We start from the raw sequence: 12,854 nt of genomic DNA on the forward strand, positions 1-12,854 counted from the left end.
GCTTCGGGGCAAGTGTTATAACGGACTTAAACCTTCATCAGGGTTTGGTCTCATTTAAGTACCTATCCCATGCATATTTAATCCCCTCACTGTGTTACCCTCTACCACCTCTGCTGGGAGGCTGTTCCGCTTATCCACCACCCTCTCAGTAAAGTAAAACTCCCTTCCATTCCATCTCAGTCTCTGACCCTCTAGTGTTGGATTCCGCTCTCTTGTTTTAACTTTTCTCCTCCTTTAAAATAAACTTCCCTCCCGTCCTTTATTAACCCTTTTCTTTTTAGGTATGTTTTTTTGTTGTTTACTTTACTGATAGGGTAGCAGAACAGTGGAACAGCCTCCCAGCAGAAGTGGCAGAGGCTAATACGGTGGGACAATTCTTATAGGCTTTTTTATTCCTTGATGGTTCTCAGCATCCGGAGGCCTCACCTGTAAACACTATTTGCCATATTTTGAAAGGACCAAATGCCTCGGTTGTCAAAAAAAAAAAATGCTAGGTAACTGCGGTTGGCATGGTTACTGGAGTAGTCTCACATGATACTCCACTCGGAGGAGGCATCAAGTTTAACCTCCAGGGCACTTAATATTCAGCTGCTCATCTCTGGTGCGAGAAACGTCAGAAAAAAAAACAACCTGCCGCTCCATTAACCCCTTCAGGTCTCCGCGACACAGAATTTCACACTTTCATATTTTTTTTGTAATTTCCAACTATTTGCTGACTCATAAAACCGGCTAAAAGAAAATGAAACATTAAAAATTCAGAGACATAAATATTTATATTTTCTGCTGCATTAAACGCGATCCGCGAGAAGAGCCTCCGGGGGGAGATTTATTTTTGTTTGTTTGTTTTTGCTTTAAAAATTCCTAATTTTATCAACTTTTTAATTGATCTCCGGCTGTTTTATTAAAGGGAACGTCACGGAAACAGAAGGAACGCAGACGGACTCCTAACTTAAGAAGTAATTGGGAATTTATGGCACCTGTTACATGAATTAAACATTTTTATCATGAAGTAAAAAGCAAATGGCCCTCCGATCCGTTTCTTCCTCGCATTAAATTAAAAATTATCGTTTTAAAAATATTCCTGTTTCCTTTTTACCCCAGTTGTAGTTTTTGCCCCATAATATAAATGTTTTCAGGCAGCTGCATATCAGCCGATCTACTAAACCCCCCGACTCCTTATAATACTGCCTGTGGGGAACAATAGAATGGCTCAGTCTTAATCACCCAGCCGGACTCTCGTTCTAATGAAAGTCTATGGAGGAACGGACTTCGTTCCATCGCCATAAAGCATCAGCTTAGTGTGGTGTTTGAGCCGGGAAAGCCACCCAAAATATCACACGACTGACAGCACCGGCGGCTCCAGGTCTGCAGATAAAGGGAGTTTATTGGGACAAAACGAGATAAAAGCAGGTTTTTGTTACCAACCGACTTTACTGCATACAGCGCTGGGGGGTTATATTACTGTATACAGCGCTGGGGGGTTATATTACTGTATACAGCGCTGGGGTTATATTACTGTATAAAGCGCTGGGGTTATAATACTGTATACAGCACTGGGGTTATATTACTGTATACAGTGCCAGGGGTTATATTACTGTATACAGCGCTGGGGGTTATATTACTGTATACAGCGCTGGGGGTTATATTACTGTATACAGCGCTGGGGGTTATATTACTGTATACAGTGCTGGGGGTTATATTACTGTATACAGCGCTGGGGGGTTATATTACTGTATACAGCGCTGGGGGTTATATTACTGTATACAGCGCTGGGGGGTTATATTACTGTATACAGCACTGGGGGTTATATTACTGTATACAGTGCCGGGGGTTATATTACTGTATACAGCGCTGGGGGGGTTATATTACTGTATACAGTGCCAGGGGTTATATTACTGTATACAGCGCTGGGGGTTATATTACTGTATACAGCGCTGGGGGGTTATATTACTGTATACAGCGCTGGGGGTTATATTACTGTATACAGCGCTGGGGGTTATATTACTGTATACAGCGCTGGGGGTTATTACTGTATACAGCGCTGGGGGTTATATTACTGTATACAGCGCTGGGGGGTTATATTACTGTATACAGTGCTGGGGGTTATATTACTGTATACAGCGCTGGGGGTTATATTACTGTATACAGCGCTGGGGGGTTATATTACTGTATACAGCGCTGGGGTTATATTACTGTATAAAGCGCTGGGGTTATAATACTGTATACAGCGCTGGGGGTTATATTACTGTATACAGTGCCAGGGGTTATATTACTGTATACAGCGCTGGGGGTTATATTACTGTATACAGCGCTGGGGGTTATATTACTGTATACAGCGCTGGGGGTTATATTATTGTATACAGCGCTGGGGGGTTATATTACTGTATACAGTGCTGGGGGTTATATTACTGTATACAGTGCTGGGGGTTATATTACTGTATACAGCGCTGGGGGGTTATATTACTGTATACAGCGCTGGGGGTTATATTACTGTATACAGCGCTGGGGGGGGTTATATTACTGTATACAGCGCTGGGGGTTATATTACTGTATACAGCGCTGGGGGGGTTATATTACTGTATACAGCGCTGGGGGGGTTATATTACTGTATACAGTGTTGGGGGGTTATATTACTGTATATAGCGCTGGGGGGTAATATAACAGTGCGCTGTATACAGTGATATAACCCCCAGTGCTGTATACAGTAATATATGAGGCTATATGTATGCATACTGTATATATAAATAAATATTAAGTTGAATAAAAGCGGTGTCACCGCAGGCTGCAATGCTCTGTTTTTTTTGCATTCTATATATATTTATCTACCTTGATTCATTCCCAAGAGCACCATTAAGCAGATTTTCTCATCTGACATCTATTTTAATAATAAGATTAATTACTCATTAATCAGTGAGATGATTGAGTCCTGACCCGTCACCGGCTCCCGCGGACGGAGCTGATGTCCTGTGATATATACCGTCTGGTTCAGGCTTATTAGTCATGAAATGAATTTAAAGAACACAAGAAGTGCATTTACAAATCAATACCGTGTTAGCGAGTTTTTAGCTCGTTCTGCGATCGCTGCCATAAATCTAAACTTTTGATATTTTCTCCAACGCCGGATACGAGAAACGCGAAACGAGTCGGATTTACGATGCGTCCCACTTCAGCGGCTTCAGATATATAAAGAAAGTATATGTTTTAAAGAAGCAACCGATAAAACAAAAGCAACAAAAATTGTTACATAGAAACCCAGACCCCGCCGGCAGATCGGCCCCATCCGGCCCCCCCAACGCCTGTTTCTCCTCAAACCTTAATCAGTCGTCGGTCTCATCTTGGACTCCGTATGTCTATCCCATGCATGTTTAATACCCTCACTGTATTACCCTCTACCACCTCTGCTGGGAGGCTGTTTCACCCTCTGGGTAAAGTAAACGTCCTTCCACTCACCCTCAAGTTTTAGGTTACGGCCTCTTGTTCTTACATTATTGGTGGCATCAGGAGCCGGGCGACTCACAGTCATGTTTAGTGGAATTACCGGGACCGATGGTGTCGGATTCTGTACTTAAGTACACTTCCTGTTTTCAGCAGAGGCAGCCGGGGGCGGAGTTACAGGACACAGAAGTCTCATTTTCTAACCCAAATTACTAATGAACGCCCGCACCGATCTGCATGCCGTAAACTGCATTGGAGTCCATGAAAAATGGGCCCAAAATACACTAAAAATGGTTTTGGGGATTAGATCTATTTAGCTTTTCTGTGCATTACAAACAACATCATTTCAGCTGCCCGGAGTAATAACCTACAAAATGTTTATTTTATTTGACATTCAGCACCGAATCCAATCTCTGTCTCCGCATTTCAGAATAAATATATATATTCTCGCTGTAATTTATTTCAGGTAATTAGTCGACGCGCTCACTATGGATGAGTTCATTTCTTGATAATATCAGCCGCGCGAATGTTATCTGAAAACCATCTTTTGCAAACAAATCAGTAAAAAACATTAAAATATCACCCGGCGCGCTCCAACCCCCCCTCCCCCGGCAGAAAACCACATAATGAAAAATCAAATTGATTTTCGCTGTTATATCATTAAAAAATAAATTGATGTTGCCGTAAAACTTTAAGCCGCGATCGATCTTTGCACCTTCAAAAAAAGAAAAGTCTTTTAACGCGAGGAACGATCCGGAATACGGCTGCTGCGCTAATCGCTCGGAAGAAACGGAGGCGGCCTTGGCGCCAAAGATGAATTTAATACAAATGTTTGTTTTTAATCGTTACTATGTAGCAAAAATAATGAAGGAAGAAACAATCGTTTTTAATTTAGAGGTAAAAAGTAACATTTGGTTGATTTTTGTGTCCGCAGAATGGATATTATACGGTTACTGGGGAGACGGTTACTGTTAGCAGACCTCGATGTCTCCGGCACGTGGCTGTCCGCGGGGTCGAGTGAACAAAATGTCAAGAAATGTGGAAAAAAATGTTAAAAGAACGTTAAAAAATAGATATTATTGGGGGTTGGAATCGAGAAAACAAACATTGAAAATTAAGCTTTTTCATTTTGAACGGAATGCGGGAGGAAGTCTCTGAATCTGGACAGGAAATGCCGCCGAGGCTCAGCGTTCTAGGTCACTCCATGTTTCCGCCAAGACGGTTCTAGACTCGGTTCCACCAGAAATCCTGTTTTTCTCCGTTCTGATTGGTGTTGCTGAGGTTTATGGGTGTTTTTGTGCTGGGTTTGTATGATAACCTGGAGGACGATGTTCAGAAGAGAGCGTCTAACGCTAACCAGTGTCAGGACGATCCTTCTGCCCCCCCCCACGATGCGCTGAGGGTATTACAGTTACTTGGCTTCATAAGACTGACCAGGAAGTGATGGAGTCGCCTTAACCGTCCGATCCCAACAAATCCTAAAACAGAAGCCTCCGCGATGATTCTCGCTATTACGTAAAACTCAGAAATGCTTCCTACGATTCCCTATCGATTAACGTTTTCATTCATTCGGGTCGTCTGAAGCCGGGCGGCGGAATTATTCTGGGTATAAATGATGTAAAGAGCCGGCGGTCTCCTGGGAAGGATCGTTTTGGAATCCTAAATCTTTGCTGCGAAACACACATTCTTTGCCCAAAAGGCTCCAGTTGTCGGCTCATCATGTTGTTTGTGGGGCCCCCGCCGCGCAGGAACGAGGCTCGGTTTCCTTCAGTGATTTCGAGGCAGACAGACCGCGGGGCGTATTTGCAGACCCGTCAGGCTGTTCTCGGCGCGAGACCTTCTTTTTCGGCAGTCTGCAAACCTCTGGAGACAAAACAGGCTTCAGACGCGTCCCGGCAACAGAGGAACCTGCCATCCACAGCTCCTCCAGCCTCAGATCTGTGATGGCGTTTTTACCCCCGGGGCAATAATCACCGCGCGATGAGCTGTCAGGAGGCTGAATGGACAAAGCTGCGGGCAGGATAGACGAGCGGCCACGAGGGAAGAAAGTCATCGGCTCACGTGGAACAGAACGCCGCCAGGAACAAGACGTCCAGATCGATAAAACTCCTACCCTGGAATGCCCTCCCCGCCGTATCCAACTCTTCTGCCCTCTAGCCGCTCTTCTGCCCTGCTGTATCCAACTGCCCTCCTGCCACCTACCTCTGGCTCACCTTTCCCACCCTGATGGGAGGCAAATGTTAGTTAACTAATAGGAATAATGATATGACCACAGTAGTAGTAGCTACTGACCAGCATGTACCAGCAACATTTACTTTGCAATAACTGGGGTAGTAAAGATTAGCCCCGGGCTACAATTCCTTTGGTGTTTAGCCATGAAAGGCTGATCCGCGTATGATAGGAGCCGCAGCTGACAGTTTAATATTTGCTGTTATTACATTTCTCATGATGTCATTTGATTTGCCACGCCATTTGCTGAGTACTCACACTCTCATGATGCATTACATAACAGACTGGCTGAGAGTCATGGGAAATGTAGTCTTTACAGCTGGAGCATTAACTAGCCCTAGCTGCAATACGCTACGATAATAAACTACCCTGTGTCTGCAGCCTGCAAACTGCGCCTCTGCCCAGGCGGGGACTCTGTGTCTGTGAAGGAGCAGCTGTCAAGGGGAGGAAAGTGGACTAAACCACTCTGACAGCAGGGGGTGTACAGAACTAAATAAAAGCAGTTCTGCTGCACTCCCCTGACTACCAGGTGCTTCTTTCCTGCTCTCTGTTGCTAGTTAACCTCCTGTAACGCTACTGTTTCCCCCTCTCCTGCTGCTGCTCTAGTGTCCTCGTTGAATTTCCAGAGGGAGAACAACTACCCCTCTGGACGCCCGTGCCAATAAATAATCGTAATACCAAAGCGAAATGCCCCAAAATCCAGTATAAGTTCTGCTTATCGCGTTACAATCTCACATACATCCAAAAGTCTTAAAAGGAACCGAAAAGGATTCAGATGTTTTTTGTTTAGTTTTTGCTCCATTGATTTTTGGACACAAATCGGGGCCGTTTTACATTCGGAAATAATATTAGTTGTCATTCACTCGTGTTTCTTTACACTCTCTCTCACACTCGCTCTCAGACTCTCCCTCAAAGTTTCTCTACCCTCCCTGTCTTCGCACCACGCCGCTTCTCATCTTCCTTCTGCGCAGGATTGGACGGGTGCGGGGCTAAATATATAAATATCTATGGATATTGAATGAGGTGGAGAGACAAATAATGGGGTCCGCTCCTTGACACTTTGACCCCCCCACTCTAATGGGTGGGGGTTAGGGGTAAGGATGGCATCTATACCTCTCAAGGTTACTTTTCACCTATTTACCCTCGCATCGCTGGATAAGAGAGAAGGGACGGGGTGGGGTCCATGTCGCCCATATTTTTCTAAATTTTTTTTTTTTTTTTTTTTTATTTAAATATTTATTTATTTGTTTTTTCAATGAAAGAAAAATTAAAAGGGATACAGAAAGAAAAAGGGGATGAGGGTATTGCACAATCATAATGTATATTCACATGAATTTCCACATTTGTAGTATCATCAACTGCAATACATAAGAGAAAAAAAAAAAAAAAAAAAAAAAAAAAAAAAAAAGGAGCCAAGAGCCAACGGTACATTATTTATGATACATTGAAAGTGCGGTTTATTTTTATAATCCAGTCCTCATATATTTGTTTTCTTTTATAATGGGCAGGACCAAGCCAGCCTAATCCTTTTTCCATTTGGAGTTGAAATAATAATTGGTTTTTATATTGTATCATAGAAAATTTTTGATCATTCTTCCAACTTCTAGCTATCAACACTTTAGCTGCTACCATGGCGTGAATTAGCAAAGTTTTTATTTCTCTGGATAATGTTGTTGGAAATATATGGAAAAGAGCGTATTCAGGGGTTTTGATCATTCTGTTTCCAGTTAACTTTGTAAGTAAGTCAAAAATCGCATCCCAAAACTGAGATACTATAGAACATGACCACCATATATGAATGTAATTACCTCTTTCTTTGACGCATCGCCAGCAAGTATCTAAAACCTGAGGAAACATTGATTTTAGTCTGACAGGTGTCAGGTACCAATAGTTTATAAATTTGAAGTAGTTCTCCCTAATTAAAACTGAGTGAATATGATTATGTGTGGCGGATATAGCATTTTGCCACATTTTTTTAGAAATCGTGATTTGCATATCTCTTGACCATCTGCTTATGATCTTACTTGTATCCACATCGTCTAACATTATTAGAACTCCAAAGATTTTTGACATTAATTTCTTACATTCTTTCCCAGCAAACAATTGGCCTAATTTTTGATGTAATTCTAAATTTGCGTTATAAAGCGAGGATTTTACAAAATTTTTTATTCTTAAGTATGAGAAAATCTCAGTAGGTGGTATCTGAAACTGTTGCTTAATTTCATTAAAGTTTTTAATCACCTTATTAAGCAAAATATCTTTTATATTATTAATCCCTGCGTCTTTCCATTTTACTAATGATATGTCTTGCAAATTCTGTTCAATGACTTCCAAACTTGCTGTATCTAAAATTTTATCTTTTAAGCCAAGTTTTCTCTTTATCTTAATCCACTCATGTATAATCTCGTTACAGATAGTGCTGTTTCTTAAATCTTTTTTTTTATTCGTATTAGCTTGAGAATCCCACATCATTATATATATTTTTTCATTTCTTAATAAATATTGTTCAATCTTATACCACGTTTGTGTCTTATTAATTTCTAATTGCATATTATGAATGTGAATTACCATACATGCCTCGTATGCGCGTTTTATCAAAGGGTAGCCCAATCCCCCTTTATCTGGCTTTTGAGCGAGCAGTTTCATTCCCAATCTAGGTCTTTTATTTTTATTAATGAATTTATTAAATGACGTCTGAATCATATGGAGCCATGAGGTTGGCATTTTTAAAGGTAAGTGTCTGAAGAGGTACAGCCATTTAGGGAGGATGTATGAATTAATTATGTTAATCCTGCCCACCCATGAATACATTGTATTTTTCCAGTTTTTTAATAGGTGATTTGTCTCCTTGATACAAGCAAGAAAATTCCTTTCCATTATGTTTTGTACCTTGGAAGTCAGTTTTAATCCTAAATAGTTCATTTCTTGTGCCACCTCTTTAAATTTATATTCTCCATAGATTATTTGCTTAATATATGGTGGAGTATTTAAGTAAAGGATTTCCGTTTTTTCTATATTTATTTTATAGTTCGAGAATACTGCGTACTCGTTTATAATTTTCATTAATTCTTTTATGGAAGTAGTTGGGTTTTCCAATGTTAATAAGATATCGTCTGCGTAGAGGCAGATTTTAAATTCCTCTTGTATAAGAGCTGTACCCTTTATTGTTTCGTTATTCCTTATTATAGTAGCCAATATCTCAATTGTTAAAATATAGAGCATTGGAGACAAGGGGCAACCTTGTCGGGTGCCGTTCTTAATATAAAACCATTCTGATTTAATATCTTGACTTACTATTCTAGCTGAGGGATTGGAATATAAAGCTTTAATTGCCGATAGGAAACTGCCCTCCAAACCAAAAGTTTGTAATGAATAAAACATAAAATTCCAATTAATACGGTCAAACGCTTTCTCTGCGTCTAACGCTATTATACCTATCTGTCTTTGTTCCTTGTTAGCTAAGTCTATGATGTCAATAATACGTCTAGCGTTATTATAAATAATTCTATTGGGTACGAATCCAATCTGATCTTGATGTATCAAATATGTTATGACCTGTTTTAATCTTTCTGCAAGTATTGCTGCAAATAATTTCATGTCTTCATTAATTAATGAGATTGGTCTGTAATTGATAACCTCTTCCGGCTTTTTATTTTGTTTGTGTATCGGAATAATATTTGCCCTCAATAATTCTTCAGGCATATTCTCATTTATGGTTAATTCATTAAAAAGTGCAGTTAAATAAGTCCCTATTTCTTCATTAAATTTTTTATAAAAGAGACCACTAAATCCGTCCGGACCAGGGCTCTTATTGTTCTTAATCTTGGATATTGCGTTTTTAACTTCCAACTCTGTTATTGACTTATTTAATTGAGCCGCTTGTTCATTTGTCAATTTTGGGATTTTTATAGTTGATAAATATTTTTTAATTAGATCCGGACTTGAGTTATTATTTAGGTTGTATAAGGTTGAATAGTATTTATTGAAGGCTTGTCCGATCAATTTCGGAGAGGTGTATATCTTATTGCCATCAATAATTTTATAGATACGATTTTTAGATTGTTTTTTCTTAAGTCTGTTTGTTAATGCTTTGTCTATTCTATTATCATTAATATACCATCGTTGTTTTAGTTTTTCAAGATTTTTCGCCATTTTGTCGTATTCAATATCTCTTATTCTTCCTTTCAATTGTGAAATCCTACCCGATCTAAATTTTGTAGGGGATATTTCGTTTAATTTATTAAGATCATAAAGATTTATATATAGGATGGTTAAATCCGGGCCTCTTTTTTTTTCTTCTAATTTTGAAATTTTAATAAGATATCCTCGTATAACGCTTTTAAAAGCGCACCATAAAGTAGTACGGGATATTAATCCATCATCATTTTCCGAAAAATATAGTTTTATTAATTCCTGCAATGATTGTTTATGTTGAGGTTGATCCAATATGGTATTATTTATTCGCCAATCTTTTAAGATTCTCTCTGAATGTTTAAATTTAATTTCCCAGCTAACAGCGTTGTGATCTGACCAAATAATATCCTTAATAAATATTTTTTTTAAATTATAAATTAGAGGGCAGTTTCCTATCAACAAGTCAATACGCGCATACGAGGCATGGGGTGCAGAAAAATGAGTGTATTCTTTTAAAGTTGGATTTAACACCCTCCAGACATCATAGAGATTATTTTTCTTAAGGAAACTGGTTAGTCTATTTGCTGATTTTTCTAACCTCCTATCTCGTGACGCATCTTTTCTTATTATTTTATCCATCTCAATATTTGGGATGACATTAAAATCTCCAGCCATTATGAGGGGTCCTTTTATATATTTTTCGGCTTTACTGAATAAATCTTCTATAAACTTAATAGTTCCTGTATTTGGTGCGTATAGATTGATTAACGTATATACCTGATCTTCTATTTTACACACAACAATTATGTATCTTGCTTCCGGATCAATATCTTGATATAAGATTTCAAATTTTATACTGGTGGATATTATTATGGCAACGCCTCTCTTTTTTTTATGTTGGAGTGAAGAAGCTATAATTTTAGATATCTGTTTATTTTTAATAAAGGTCTCTGGGGTTTTAAGCCAGTGCGTTTCTTGTACGAAGCACAGGTCTATTTTTTCTTTTTTTAGCATTTTTAATAATAGGATTCTTTTTTGAGGACTGTTTAACCCTTGTGTGTTTAAAGAGATAAACCGTACCATTTTTTAAGAGAATTACTGTTATACCGTTGGCTCTTAAACAAAATCCAAGTAGTAAGAAAGTAGAAAAAGAGAGATAAAAAGAAAAAAAATAAGAAAATTTTAAAAGGGAAATAAGAAGCATAACTCTTGTTTCCATTAACCACCACTTCCACTAATTGGAAGGGGTGGAGTGGTCCATCCCCTCTACCTGGACCAGATAGACTAAGCCTCATTTGTGATCGATCACTTTATGAGGTGTGTCGTTCAGGGAAGTCCCTATCTAGAGTTCGGGGTTATGTATGTAAATTTATCACTTGCCATATCATAGTTAAATTATATTTAGTGGGGGAGAAGAGTCTAAAGTTAGTAGGTGTGGGGAGGAAAGAGTAAAGAAAAAAAAAAAAAAAAAAAAAAAAAAAAAAAAAAAAAAAAAATTATATATATATGTATATAACTCAGAGTTCAACCTCCTATTGTAATACATAGTATGAACTAGTAATACAGACCAAATTTTTATACTCCTCTCAAAATCACCTTCTTTAAACATATTTTCCATAGGTTTCATCGTCTATCCTTTATATTACCATTCATCCTAATTCCATAAAACATCAATAGAAAAAGTGCATCAATATAAGTTAGACATAAAATTGACTGGTCAAAGTGCAAGAGTGCAAGAGTGCATACATTCAAAATTATTACTCAATTTAATCATAATTCCATATCCTATTTACCCGAGAGAAAAAAAAAAAAAAAAAAAAAAAAAAAAAAAAATAAATAAATAAATATATATATATATGTATATAACTCAGAGTTCAACCTCCTATTGTAATACATAGTATAAACTAGTAATACAGACCCGATTTTTATACTCCTCTCAAAATCACCTTCTTTAAACATATTTTCCATAGGTTTCATCATCTATCCTTTATATTACCATTCATCCTAATTCCATAAAACATCAATAGAAAAAGTGCATCAATATAAGTTAGACATAAAATTGACTGGTCAAAGTGCAAGAGTGCATACATTCAAAATTATTACTCAATTTAATCATAATTCCATATCCTATGTAATATATTACCCGAGAGAAAAAAAAAAAAAAAAAAAAAATAAAAAAAAAAAATTTCATCAAATACATATAATACGTAATATAAGCTTGATAATATCAGTAGTGGGCATTACTCCTATCAAGAGGTTATATTCTTTAAATTTATTATCTGCGTTTTTCATCAAAATTAATTTACATTTCCTTTATCATGATTCTATATAACCTTCCTAAAGTGCATCCGTGTATTTTAATCATAAAAATATCTAAACATAATTGTGTATCCCCCGCTCAAATTCTATCTCTATAGACCATATTTCATTACTTCTATATAAATTTCTTACACCTCCATCTAAAGTGCCTTATTTAAATCTTTACGCCCTATATCCTATCAGGGCTAGTTTATATATATTACATTACGTGTCTTTATATTTAATTAAATTATTTTACCTATTATTAACATTTTATTAAGTGCTCTAAAGTGTTCAACTTATCTTTATCTATAATCATTTATACTATATCTATTGAATTTAATCATCTTTTAAAAACCCATTATTCCTCAATTAATAAGATATTACTTAAAGTGCCAATATGCAATTCATTCAATAAATTGCTCAATTTAATCATGATTCCATAAAAAAAAAAAAAAAAAAAAAAAAAAACCAAAGGAAACCAAGAGGGAAAATAATTTCCACTGTTTAGATACTCGCGCTGTATTGCACATAATTCATTGTATCAAATATCTAGTTTATCCGAGTACATCCTTCAAAATCTCTTCAATTTGGTCAAATTTCATCCCAAACAATTATAAAGTGCTTTTTAGTGAAATAAATATTAATTAATTGGCAATATATAAATATCATAACAAATTTTAAATGAATATATCTCCTTGCTAGATCTTAACAGAGTTCCACCATTTTTGGGCTTCTATTGTAGATTTAAATGTCAT

The sequence above is a fragment of the Spea bombifrons genome, chromosome 1, assembly GCF_027358695.1.
Source record: "Spea bombifrons isolate aSpeBom1 chromosome 1, aSpeBom1.2.pri, whole genome shotgun sequence".
NCBI classification, from domain to species: Eukaryota; Metazoa; Chordata; class Amphibia; order Anura; family Pelobatidae; genus Spea; species Spea bombifrons.